We start from the raw sequence: 15000 nt of genomic DNA, 5'->3' as shown, positions 1-15000 counted from the left end.
AATGGATGCATAAGGGTTTCAGCGCACCGTCTTGAGAGGTATTTCCGTATACGCCGAATATTGTAGATATAATAAAAAGAACCACTCAATTTCGTTATTTGGGTAGCCATCGACAGTTTTCTGTGGGACGTTAAAGATCCCACACACTGGCAAAAGAGTAGGGCCTGTAGTTCCCGGTGTTGTGGTTTGGCTTTTCCTTCAGCAATGTGGTCGGCTTGGCGTGAATGGACTACTGATCGATGAGACCATATAACAGCAAAACAGAAAGTAGTCAGACTGAAGTAGTCCAAGTGCTGAAACTGGTAAACCACAACAAGACAATCTTCTTGCTGTTAGGGTCGAAACCCGCATGGTAAGTAGAAACTAGTTTGTCTTCCTCGTGTGAAAACCCGCCTTATGCTGAAAATATAGTGTTTTCTTTTTTTTGTTTTGTTTTGTTTTTTTCATTTTATAAAGAAAAAAATCCGTAATCCTTGCAGGTGACAGTAACTGCATTTTAACTGTGTATGCATGATGTGTTGGTGTTGGTTGCTTGTTCTGCTTGAATGTTTCACCATTCAAGACTTCGAAAGCAAATGTTTCATTCGCGTATCTCCTTCGCATGCATGTGACTTGGTCTCTGAAATTTGTGGGCATTTATTTCAGAGATGTTTATGAATGTTTTCGCATGCAGACTCGTCACTACAAGATTACTTGAAGAAGAACGTCTGGAAGGACAAGAGGTTGTGTTTGCCGTGGCAACGATTTCCCTAACGTTCTGCGAACTGTGACTGTGGTCCAGAAGGAAAACCTTGCTCGAACAGAAAAGAGATCTCTTCAAATGCTCCAGCAGCTGCTAGCTGTTGCTCGACTTCCTAGCAGTGCTTTTGACAGACATCAAGCCGCAGCAGCCACGTCTAGAGAAGAAATTGGGCTAAAATGTGCTGCTGAGACAATGTTCATGTTCATACTGTGTCAGTGGGGAGTAGAAACATATCATTGGAATTGATAACTAAAGGTAAATTGGCCACTGTAAAGGGATTTGAGTGCTGACGCTTTGGGGTTTAGCCGTTCGTCATTCTCAAAACAACAACCCTCAAATCACCTGTGGCCCAATTTACCTTTGATTGTCAACTCTTTTTATAAACCAAACACCTGTCATGAATGTAAACTTTGCAAGCACACAGTTATTTCTTATATTTAAATCTTGAAAGCTTGGTCTCCACCAAGTCTTTTGTAGCAGGGGGTTCGCGCATGGCTATTGTAGAAGCAAGGTTCTGTGGGTTTGTGGGAGAGACTTCTACGTGACGAACTATGCAGTTGTTGTCATCTGCAAGGGCATAAAGAATGTGCAAGTATTTATAACGTTTTTCCTCTTTCACGGGCACAACATAACAATTCTTTAAACGCTTGCTGTAAACTCTCTTGCATCTTCCCTCAACCAGCTCTCGAAAAGCATGGAAGTTATAGTCCAGTGCTGCAAGAAGAATTCTGCACAGGAAAATCTTTAATCTGCACAGGAAAATCTCTTATCTGCACAATAAATAACAACAGTTTCATTATTGATTTAAAGGACCGTCTAATTCTTCCTGCGCATGAAAGTTGTTCAAAAATAAGGGACGGGGTGTACCCCAATCCATTCTGAAAAATATTTGTGTGCATAAACTATTAGGGGCTGTAGCACAAAGGAAATATTGAATGATCTCCCTTTCTGTACATTACTAGGTTGGTAACAGGTAAAGTTTTAATCTGGCAGCAATGTAGAGATAAATACATACTTATAACAGCCGATGGCATGTAAAAATGTAACGTTCTTCCTTCAAGTCTGACAGCTCTTAAAAGGTGTGGAATAAGAACAATACAGCTTTTACAATAGTCCATACAAAAATGCAGAAATACATCATACGAGCAAAAATTATAAAATGTCAAAAGTAATATATACTGTTGGCAGATAAAACAAATATAGAATGATGGTATCAGTATTAGCCAGACTACAATAATGTCCAAATGGTTAAGTTCTTGACTTTCAAAAGCACTACAACCCAATGATGATGTAGCATTAAGACCCAAAACCCTTATAGTAGTTGTTACTCTTTCATGTACATGTGCAAACACTGAAAACAGCGCCGTGCCAATACAACAAAGGTTATACATATATAGTGTAATTATAGAACTTACGCAAGTCCTATATCCTTTTTGGAACACACTTCAAAGACCATGTAATTAAAACTCTCTAACTTGTTCCGATCAAGGAGTAAGGATAGCACAGTCAGTTAGTGCGCGGCCTTGGTGCAAGAGGTCCTGAGTTCGATTCCCGGATATCGCATCCATGTTTCGACTTCTTCCTTTCCGTGTAGCTAAGCAGCTTTAAATACCCGTAAAACGGAGCACTGATGGAGAGGGGGGAGTAAAATGAGCGCACCGTCGACCTCAGGTGTCTCGGTTGAATTACTGTTACGAGTTATCGACTTTAAGAGTGGATGTCCGTAAAAATCAAACAGCAGATGGCAATACTTGAAAAAACGATTTCGCTCATACTTCCAAGTTTGAAAGTTTGTATTCAGCAATCGCTGCAATTGCGAAAATTAAGTAAGCAAGATATGGAAGACCATGTAATCATGTATCGTTGTACGAGAGTGCGAGCACTCACTTTTCCAGTTGTCCCTGAAGCGAGTACATTGATCAGCGCAGCCGGATTGTATCACTGCCTTGAAACTAACGGTTATTGTTTTCTTATTAATTGCTTTTAAAGATGTTTTTGAGATAGATGATATCATTTTGGGTACGACGATTTGCCCACGGCATCGTGATCGATTTGGAATCCGATGGAGATGTAATAAGAAAAATCGCGCCCGCCCACATGAATGGGCATCACACATGGCAGTGAAAGGGGAGCGCGGAATAATCCTTGCTCAGTCTCAAAAACTTGACTTGCGCTTGACTTGCTGTTCTAGCGAAGTTACAGCTACTTATGGCCGAAGTTGTAGCACAGTGGCGAGGTTTTACCGGGCTTCCAGTTCTTTCCTTTCGCCAAGACGATTGTTTGGGCTATTGCGGCTTCCGAGTTGAAGAAAGGTTTTCTCTGCACTCATATTCTTTTTTCCAGATCAGCTGTGTTGTTACATCCCAGGCATTTTTTCGCATCAACTCTCAAATCCTCATGTTCTCAGACCACGTGTTTCTGAATTTACGTCATAAGCCGAGAGAAGACTTCAGCGAGTGGTATGCCAAAATGGCGGGCAATTTGCACTCTACTTAAAAAGTCGAAGAAAATTTCTCCCACGTTTGATTGGAAAAATCCTTTCGCTAAAGTTCATTTTTCAATATGGACTTTCAAAGGGAAAATAAAAAAAATACGTTATGGGCACTTTAACTGCAAAGTTATGATACCATATGAAACACCAATAAATGCTTAACCAGATGCACTCATTAATGTGACGTAATAGGTTACCATGGAATCAAATGAGCCACCGAAAAACACGCTATATATTATCTTTAAACGCGTATATCTCAAAAACGAACTCGGTGCTTCCCATTTTTTATTGCTGGAGATTAATTGGCACGCCAAGACAAAACTCATTGCAAAGTTTAAGAAAATAGGCCATTTCCGAGATCATGCCTGTCTCCTCTTCAAACCCGATCTAAGTGCGAAAATTAGTATTCATTCATATGTAAAGTAGAACTAATTATCATCGCAAAAACTTTGCACTTAGACTCGCTTTGAAAGGAGGCAGACAACTCGGAAATGGTTCGAATCTGTCATCTGTGGAACGATTTACGTCTTGGTATACCTTGTCAATTTTTCGTAAGAATTTGATAGCTTTTTATTATGATAAGTGTAATGTTAATTTCTTTTAACTTTCATTGTATTTTTACCCAATCTTTGTTATATTCATAGTAATTTTTAAGATAATTGTATTACTTAATTAATTTTACAGATTTCTATATAACGTAATGATAGGTGGCTTATTTTTAAGGAGTCTGGTACTCTGTTTTAAGCTTACCTCAGATTGAGCGTTTTTTGTAAATCTGAAAGTTGATTAAATTATAAAATTAAATTAAATTATTAAATTATTTATTATCTGCAGCAGATTCATAGCCACCTTCACAATTGGGAATTTTAAGGTGGTTCTGAATCCGCTCCAGATTTTTTTTAAACTTTGCAAAGAGGTTCACCTTAGCCTGCTAATCGCTTTTCAGCAATAAAAAATGGGGGTCAACTTAGTTCGTTTTTGAGATACTAAGTGCTTTAAAACAAAATATAGGGCGTTTTTAGATGCTTCTTTTTTTGCCATGCTAATTTATTACGTCACAGTAACATGTGCATCTTGTTAAGCAATTATCGGCCGGTGTTTCATGTGGTACCATAACATTGCCGTTAACTGAAACAGCGTTAAAGAGCTTTAGTCTGTCTAATAAGACATTCCCTCAAAAATGGTTAAACTTGAACTTGAACCTTATTTTTATTTAAACACGGTAAATCTGTCAGATAAAATAATAATAATAAATTACAATCTACTTTAATCTATATAAACATGATCAGTAATTAAAAAAAGAAAATAGAGAAAATAAAAAAATTCGGCTTTACATAGATTCCGTGTGCGTTTAGTCGTTTCAGACGAAGAAATCGCGACAACCATTTCGAAAAAATTGAAGTGATTTTGATTGCCGCAATTCAGGGGACAAGCTGTTCCAGATAACCGCACCATTATAGCTAAGGCTATTTTCAGGAAATTGGTGCGGCGCAAGACCATGTATAGATTTATAATCCATGGTGGCCACTTGTATTCGTCGCTGAGTATCCAACCATTTCCAGTTGAGTTGCTCAAAAAGAGGATCAACGCTTGTGTCATAACTGGAGAAGGTTAGAATACGGGCAGCCCGGTTTTGCAACTTTTGGAGCTTATTTGAAAGACTTTTGTTACAATGCCCCCAGACCTCGCCGCAGTAATTAAAGTACGGTTGAACTAAGGCATTGAAAACGGACTCCAGCCTGGTTCGCTTAACAAAAGGCCTGCAACGTTTAATTGCTCCTATGCCCGATGCGATTTTCTTAGCCATTTTTTCAATATGTATATTCCATGAAAGGTTTTTGTCTATATGCACACCCAGAGTTTTAACCGAGCTAACTTGTTTAATTATATCACCACCTATGATTAGTTTAGGGGGAGTATCGTAAGTACCCACACCATGTATGTCTTGTAGGTTGAAATTGGTTTGAGCCACCTTAACACACACGCGCTAGTTTCAGGATAGTGTATACATCAGTGTTTTTGACACATACAACGGAATTAGCATGGTTGTGGTCAATAGAATTCTCTAAAACCCGCAGACCACCACACCATGTATGTCTTGTAGGTTGGAAAATTAACCAGGATTTATTGTTCGTTAAAGCTCAGAGAGAGAGCGCAATTTATTCAAAAACTAGGTGCAAGTTTCATTCCGAAAATGTGATTGAAGTATATTTTCAAGAAAAACAAAATAATGGCGCAAGGTGGCTGTACGGCTGTGAGGGTGTATATTAATCTCGTACCCAGATATCACTCTGTCACTGAAAATAAGAGATCTGGCAAAGTTCGACAATACACCCTTTTTCATTGGCTACTAAAGAAAAGGTTGCGGCAATGCAATATCGCTCTGATTTGCTTATTTCGTGGGGCACTTCAGTGAAGGTAAAGTGAAGGTTTAGTTTTCGCAAGTGCATGTGCTGTTTTGGAATAAATGCCAGTTGTGCGGAGGAAAGCTTTGTTTTTTCCGACGCCGGAAAAGCTTTACAGTTGAGGAAAATCATTTAAAAATTTGCAACGCATGTGTAAATGGTACCGACGAAAGCCCCACGCACCCTGCCACTCGAATAAAGGTCTGCGTAGCTGGCTACGCGATATGCAGAAACCATTAACTATGCAGAAACTAATAAATTCAAGTTGAAGTATGTAATTTATTCAAAACAGTATTTCTCGTTCTTAAAGCGTGACTCGCGAATTAAGTAGTGATCAGTTGTCAATTTTACGGTTACATTAACTACATTTTTCACGATATCGTGTCAAGAAAATAGCGCTCGTTGCAGTGATTAGGACTAAACCCTCTTTAACATTTTAGCTTTCAATTTAGGGTGTGGTTAACTACACTTTTCACGAGATCGTGTGAAGAAAATAGCACTCGTTATTGATTAAGCCTAAGCGCTCGTTTCAGTGATTCTGCAGTTGCTTCGACAATTAAAGAGTCTCGACCGTTCAAAAACAACCGCCTGTAGCGCTTCTTTCTGTTTCGGCTTAAGTGTCCTCTATCCAAAAGAATCTCTTCAGAATACTCTCGAAATCCATGTTTATTCCGCAAAATCACCCAAAATAAACAACAGAGAGTACGAACATGCCCAGTGATAGAAAAAGCCCGTATTTCGGCCTCGCTGGCACTGGAGCATGCTCGAAATCGAAACTTTACCAGACCTCCCTTCCGTATGACCGTGGGAGATCTGGGTACGAGATTAGGTGTATATATTTCTTATTTTACCCAATATTTCGTCATTAGAAAAGTAGGTATAGGGTTACAGATATATTATTATTATTTATTACTATTATGTTATTATCATCATTGATATTTACGTAATAATATTATATAATTATACATAATACCAGTATATATTAGATAATACATGTTATTATAAAATTTATACACTACTACTAATATAGTACTATTATCCATTGAAATGTATGTCAGAACATAAGCGGGGACGGCCGCTTTGTAAGCTCCACTGAAATTCGAAGACAATAAAGTTATGCATTAATGAATGTATGTATATCGGTTGTGCTATTCATGCAATACTGTATTCCACAGTGGGATTCGATTACGCGATGCCACAGGAATCAGTACTTGAGTAAGCTTTTAACGTTTTTGAGACTGAGCAAGGGTTAATCCGCGCTCCCCTTTCACTGCCATGTGTGATGCCCATTCATGTGGGCGGGCGCGATTTTTCTTAGTACATCTCCATCGGATTCCAAATCGATCACGATGCCGTGGGCGCACAAAATCGTTTCGTGGTTACCAAAATGAATATCATCTATCTCCAAAAAAATCTTTAAAAGCAACTTAATAAGAAAACAATAACCGTTAGTTTCAAGGCAGTGATACAATCCGGCTGCGCTGATCCAATGTACTCGCTTCAGGGGACCACTGGGCAAACAGTGAGTGCTCGCACATTCGTACAACAGATACATGCTTACAGGGTCTTCCATATCTGGCTTACTTAATTTTCGCAATTGAGCGATTGCTGATATACCCGTCCACAAAGGAGCGTTTTCGTTTTTGCGACGCTAGCCGCAGTGCCGAAGTGAACGAACGTAGGTTTCGCGCGGTTCACGTTCGGATAGAGGTGAATTTGAGTAGAAGGATGGTGCCGCAGTGCCTTAGTCGACTCAAGGTTAAATTGAGTAAGAGTAGACTGGCTAGTGCCGCAGTGCCGCAGTGCTTGGCGTCCATGGATTAAAGAACGAGGTATATCCAACAACACGACTGCGCGTACTGCGCGGAAGCAGTGTTTTTAGGTCCATTTGTTGTGGGCGGGTATTCTGCTTTTGACATTAGTCTGTAATATGTAGTATCTGCCAGATTTCGCAAAGTGATTGTTGATCAATATATTAATTTAAGTGATTTCAGTAAAAAGCTTACCTGCATGTGCGGGCCAAAAGCCTAGCCACTTTATCCAGAGAAGAAGAATCCGACACTTAATAACTTTTCAAGTGATGCCCTTGGTGTCCGTATCACCAATTTGCTATTGTTACGCATTGAACGTTTGCTGGATTAATCAGAACTTGCGCCACAAAGTTCCCCAGCAAACTCAGAATAACGCCACGAAGCCATTGGTCTGCGTTCATTTGTCAAACTCTCTTGCGTGACAGCTCCACGACGACACAATCACGGCACAACTCACTCGAAGGGTCACAAGGCGTTCGACTGGGTGACAGTTCGATGGTCGTTTGAGGGTTTCGAGGAAAATTCCCAACCCAGTGATATAATTATAGAAAGGGGAGATACCTTTCTTTGTCGTTTTGCAGGTCTATGTTCAGAAAAGTGAAGTAGGATAACTTGTTTGCGTAAAAAATATCGGAATGGAATGAATACGTACTAGTATGCAATTTTTAGGTCAGTTATTTTAATTACTGAATGTGTCACTCTTAAACCAAGACAGTTAAATTTCAACGACACGTTCCATTTTACCTACAGTAGTTCCAGTAAACCTAAAGGTCTCGAATTGTTCAGTGCATACTCGAGATTAGCGTGTGTGCTTCAATCTACCTCGCCTCCGCTTTGGTGGTCAAACGGTCGACATTTTGTGGACAAACAGCATGGTGGAAAAGTGGGCGTACAACAAATCCTCCGTTTTATTTACCCAAAAATTTATTGAATTTAATTGCAGCAGAAAACAGGCTTTATTCCGATGAATATCGTCTCAAAATTTGGCACTCTGTAACCCAATCTAAAAAATGGCTTAGTTTAAAAAGTTGGTCAAAAAGTCCAGCTTTTGGTATATTGTCCCGTTAGGACGCGATAAAGGTGAATGAATTATTCTAGCTGTGACATGTTGTTTTTGATTTTCAAGTGACTCATTCGTTTAATTTCACAAATAGCGATTCAAACAAGCGACATTTTGGAGGCGTTTTCACTCGCTCACAAGGCCCCATAGTGAAAAAGTCGCAGATCCAGGGTAAAAATAATTATGGAAACAAACTAAAAATTTTTATTACAAATGGTTTTCGTAGGCCTTTATTGTGACAAAGTTTGGCAATTTTCGATTTTTTTCTCGTGCACAGTCTTATGTGAAAATTGCTGTGAGGCGCTCTTATGTAAGAGAATCGAAATGTCTACAGTATTAAATGCGAGTAATCTCTTTTCTAAACTTCTTAAGAATAGTTGCAGGGTCAAATTGTATGCAGGTCAATTGTGTCAACCTACAATACTCGTCACATTGGTTGGAACACCCATCCCCGTTTGCCCCCTACTTCAATGTTGATTTTGACAAGTACTAGCAGTCGCGCGAAAAATCTAATACAACATTGAATTGGGGAGAGGGGGGTGTGGTGATAAGCTACGATTTTGTAACACGATGATTCGGGACCATTCAGGCTAAGTTGTTCCAACTTAAATCTGTCTAAGAATGTAGGTACAATGGACCATTTCCGAGTTGCTGTTGTCTCGGTTTCGAAGTGAGTCTTGAGTGCTCAACTATTGTAACGGAAATGAGTTTGATTTGCATAAGAAAACGCAAAAACTCATTCCATTTGAATGGGTTGTGCACAAGGACTCGCTATTGCAAACTCGAGGCATGCAGCAAACTCGGAATGGACGTATTCGTTTCAACCTAGATTAATTTTTTTCAATCTATGGGCATTGCAAGAAGACAAGCTCAAATGCATTCCAACAGTTATTAGAAAGTAATATATAGATTTAGCCACGCCTAAAAGCGGAGCTCCCGGCTTGTTTATTCTTACTGGCTGTAAAATTAGTGAAAATACAAAGGCTTTGGAACTGTCCGCCTTTTTGTTTTTTCCGGAAATTGCTTAATTAGGTCATTTTCTTCGCTGCCTAACTAATGAATTCCACGGTTAATAACTTCACCTGAAAAGGGACTGATCACATGAATCGAGAGGGGATGTGTGATATAGGTTTTTCCAGCGACAATCTAATGTTGAATTCACCAGTTAGGCAATTAATTTTTCTTGACTCGCAAGAGTTTGAAAAGAAAACAAACAAACTCCTCAGCAAGCGCACGGAAAAGGAAAGAAGCCATTTCAGAGTCGAATGTTAAAAGCCAGCGAATAGAAATCACTGCTAAAATTAGAACTCACAGACGTACTATAGCTCGTGAGGTGACAGATCGGACGTTTATGTATTCCCTTTTATCTCCCTCTGCAACGAGATCATTTACATTTTGATGTACTTCATTGAAACACGCCAGCTTGGCTTAGAACCGAATCGTAAGAAAGGATAAACTTAAACAAGATCTCCAAACAAATTACCTGGACGTGCTCTAAACAAACTTCTGAAAAAACACAAGATGGTGATATTTCTCAATACTTTTTACGAGAACGCATTGCGAGTACATGTGTAGGACATAAGTGCAAATTTTCTCTGTCACTGTCGAGGCACATCGAAAAACAATTAGGCAAGCGGAGTAAAAAAACTTATTGTTCGCTCGAATTTGAAAGACAAGACAAACCAGCAAAGGTCGCAGTATTTCTGTCCAAAAAGAGTACAGATGATTGCTTATTTCATTCATTCCTGAGCAAAGGAAACAACCGACTAAACAACTTTGTAGAAATTTGCATTTCACTTGAAATAACTCATCCGGAGAAATAATAAAACGCGTTTAGTGTCCACAGAAAAGAATTTGTGGAGTGACTTCTTACATCAACTTTGTCGTTTCTGTTCTCTGTGTTCTGCTTCTCTGTCGTTTCTGCTCTTCTGTCATAGGCCGTCCCGGCATCTTGCACCTTAGTAGATTCAAAAATAAAACAAATCTTAACACATACCAAAAAACTGCAATTCAGAGCAAAAAGCAGCCCAAAACAAATTCAAATAAACTCTCGGCTTTAAGTTTATATGCTCCATGCCATTGATTTGAAATAACTACGTAGCCACCAGTGTGTCCTGACCACAGCTACATTATGTATAACCTGGACTGAAACCAGTGAAAAATGCAAGAAAATATATTTTCCAAAAACCGTACCTGACAGGACAAAAAGCATCGACTGTCAAGAGCTGTGCTGACGTAGGGTGGCTGTGTAGCCGAGTACGAGCCACAAAAAGAGCGACGAAAATTAAGCCTCGATCGGTGTGTGTGAGTGTCTGACCTGGCTTGGGCCTCGCGAGCCAATCAACAACCATCCCTGGTCAGCGGTCAAACTTCCAAAAAACAGCTGAACTCGATAAGGTTCTAACGTGAGCCCGCTATATAGTCACGTGATACTGGTCAGCGGATACTTGTTAGGACAGGTGTCAAGTGACCATAATGATTGATGTCCAATATCAAAGATGTATGCTGTAAACTAGTTAGTGTCAAAGTAGTTTTATTGCCCCCTGGATGAGCTCTAAACTTTAATTAGCCGTGATATGGTTACGTGTACTGGTCACATGGGATTACATGACGGGCGGGCCGGACGTACGTACGTTGTACGTACGGACGTTGATGACGTCATGGCTATAAAACAAAATTTTCTCACATCGATGGTTACCATATTTCTCTTAACTATGGTGTGCCGGCGCGCGCGGAGCTACGTATAATTATGTATATTGCGAGTAAATTGGTCCTGGAGATGAGTGGATGATACTTAGTTGGAGCTTAAATTTTTCATGAGTATTTTAGAAAAACATCAATGGTGTTCGTCAAGGCACTGAATTAAATGGTTAGCATTAAGGATGGTATCAGGGCAAGCTGTGCATGATAACCGATTCTACTTTTCCATCTCACAGCTTTTTAGAAGGACGTTGAGGACTCTCCCTTAGGAGGGCTGGGGGCAACCAATGTTGAAATACAGTAAAACAACAGCTATAAGGAAGAACAAGTGCATTAAGAGATCAGGCTGAAATTTGGCCAATTTCGTACCATATAAGTAAGAACAAGTTCAGTTTGATAAACAAACAGTCATTTTCCTAATACAAAAAGGGAAATAGTGGTATTAGGATAAGGAAACAATACAGTACAGAACATCTCTCAAAGTACTATGGTGTTCAGGACCATTACAAACTATAAAATTTATTACAACACAGCGTTGTAAGTTCTAGTTGCACAGTAGTGTGATCAATAACATTGTTTAATTTATTGCCATAGTGAGGCTTGATTACAGAATCATAAATACTTGCCCACCAAAATACCCTGTGCAATCAACTGATACACCCATGTTCGGGAGACTGTTGGCCTGTTTAATGGAACATCATATATATTAGGAAAAGAACAATTTGTTAAATAAAAGTGCAAAGTCCAGGCCCTGCTTCCTGTTAATCCTAGGATTATGACAGGGGAAATACTGCTTCAAAGTGGCACCCGAGTGACTTAATTGTAGTCTAGCTTCCACAATCGCCAAATAATAATGATCTGATCTATCATTATGTGTAATGCAACACACTTGGTGTCAACATCTATGTCAAAACTTGGAAGATGGTATTTTTCTTTCCCCCTTGACTGGCCATTATTTGCAAATCTATGTTCAACCCAACGTCCAAGGCAAAATTATGGTTAGACTCAAAAAATTTAAGAACATGTGTTAAGGCAAACAGTTAAGGGTCATTGGTTTATGTGTGGTTTTTATAGTATTTTTATGGTTAGCTCATCATGTTTTCTTTGTCTGGTTGTTGGTTGTAAACAACAACCCTCAACATCATCCTGTGGCCCAATTTACCTCTTTGATGGTCAACTCTTTTTAAATAAACCAGAACACCTGTCCCCATGAATGTAAACTGTGCAAGCACACAGTTAGTTTCTTATATTTAAATCTTGAAAGCTTTGGTCTCCACCAAGTCTTTTGTAGCAGGGGGTTCGGGCGCATGGCTATTGTAGCAAGCCTGTAAGAAGGTCTCTTGTGGGTTTGTGGGAGAGACTTCTACGTGACAGAACTATGCAGGTTGTTGTCCATCTGCAAGGGCTTAAGAAATGTGCAAGTTATTTATAAACGTTTTTTCCTCTTTCACGGGCAGCAACATAACAATTTCTTTAAACGCTTGCTGTAAAACTCGTCTTGTCATCATTTCCCTCAACCAGCCCTCTGAAAATACTGCCTGCCGAACCCTCGTTGATAGTCGCAGGGCTGCAAGAAGTAATTCCCTGCAACAGGAAAATCTTTAATCTGCACAGGAAATCTCTTATCTGCGACACATAAATAACAACAGTTTCATTATTGATTTAAAGGACCGTTCTAATTCCTGTCCTGCGCATGAAAGTTGTTCAAAAATAAGGGACGGGGTGTAAACCCCAATCCATTCTGACAAAATATTGTGTGCATAAACTATTAGGGGCTTTAGCACAAAGAGAAATATTGAATGGATCTCCCTTTCTGTACATTACTAGCGTTGGTAACAGCGTAAAGTTGTAATCTGTCAGCAATGTAGAGATAAATACATACTTATAACAAGCCGGATTGGCATGTAAAAATGTTAACGTTCTTCGCTTCAAGTCTGAGAGCTCTTAAAACGGTGGTGGAATAAGAACAATACCCGCTTTTACAAGAGTCCATACAAAAAGGCAGAAGATACAGATACTGAGCAAATAACTTATAACATCTCAAAAGTAATATTATACTGTTGGCAGATAAAACAAATATAGAATGATGGTATCAGTATTAGCCAGACTACAATAATTCCAAATGGTTAAGTTCGCTTGACTTTCAAAAGCACTACAAACCCAATGATGATGTTAGCATTAAGACCCCAAAACCTTATAGTAGTTGTTACTCTTTCAATGTACATGTGCAAACACTGAAAACAGCGCCGTGCCAATACAACAAACGTTATACATATATTGTAATTATAGAACTTACGCAAGTCCTATATCCTTTTTGGAACACACTTCAAAGACCATGTAATTAAAGCTCTCTAACTTGTTCCGATCAAGGAGTAAGGATAGCACAGTCAGTTAGTGCGCGGCCTTGGTGCAAGAGGTCCTGAGTTCGATTCCCGGATATCGCATCCATGTTTCGACTTCTTCCTTTCCGTGTAGCTAAGCAGCTTTAAATACCCGTAAAACGGAGCACTGATGGAGAGGGGGGAGTAAAATGAGCGCACCGTCGACCTCAGGTGTCTCGGTTGAATTACTGTTACGAGTTATCGACTTTAAGAGTGGATGTCCGTAAAAATCAAACAGCAGATGGCAATACTTGAAAAACGATTTCGCTCATACTTCCAAGTTTGAAAGTTTGTATTCAGCAATCGCTGCAATTGCGAAAATTAAGTAAGCAAGATATGGAAGACCATGTAATCATGTATCGTTGTACGAGAGTGCGAGCACTCACTTTTCCAGTTGTCCCTGAAGCGAGTACATTGATCAGCGCAGCCGGATTGTATCACTGCCTTGAAACTAACGGTTATTGTTTTCTTATTAATTGCTTTTAAAGATGTTTTTGAGATAGATGATATCATTTTGGGTACGACGATTTGCCCACGGCATCGTGATCGATTTGGAATCCGATGGAGATGTAATAAGAAAAATCGCGCCCGCCCACATGAATGGGCATCACACATGGCAGTGAAAGGGGAGCGCGGAATAATCCTTGCTCAGTCTCAAAACTTGACTTGCGCTTGACTTGCTGTTCTAGCGAAGTTACAGCTACTTATGGCCGAAGTTGTAGCACAGTGGCGAGGTTTTACCGGGCTTCCAGTTCTTTCCTTTCGCCAAGACGATTGTTTGGGCTATTGCGGCTTCCGAGTTGAAGAAAGGTTTTCTCTGCACTCATATTCTTTTTTCCAGATCAGCTGTGTTGTTACATCCCAGGCATTTTTTCGCATCAACTCTCAAATCCTCATGTTCTCAGACCACGTGTTTCTGAGTTTACGTCATAAGCCGAGAGAAGACTTCAGCGAGTGGTATGCCAAAATGGCGGGCAATTTGCACTCTACTTAAAAAGTCGAAGAAAATTTCTCCCACGTTTGAATGGAAAAAATCCTTTTCGCTAAAGTTCATTTTTCAATATGGACTTTCAAAAGGGAAAATAAAAAAAAATACGTTATGGTCACTTTAACTGCAAAGTTATGATACCATATGAAACACCAATAAATGCTTAACCAGATGCACTCATTAATGTGACGTAATAGGTTACCATGGAATCAAATGAGCCACCGAAAAACACGCTATATATTATCTTTAAACGCGTATATCTCAAAAACGAACTCGGTGATTCCCATTTTTTATTGCTGGAGATTAATTGGCACGCCAAGACAAAACTCATTGCAAAGTTTAAGAAAATAGGCCATTTCCGAGATCATGCCTGTCTCCTCTTCAAACCCGATCTAAGTGCGAAAATTAGTATTCATTCATAT

The sequence above is a fragment of the Montipora foliosa genome, unplaced genomic scaffold (genome assembly GCF_036669935.1).
Source record: "Montipora foliosa isolate CH-2021 unplaced genomic scaffold, ASM3666993v2 scaffold_427, whole genome shotgun sequence".
In the NCBI taxonomy this organism is placed as follows: domain Eukaryota; kingdom Metazoa; phylum Cnidaria; class Anthozoa; order Scleractinia; family Acroporidae; genus Montipora; species Montipora foliosa.
This window is presented reverse-complemented; position numbering follows the sequence as displayed.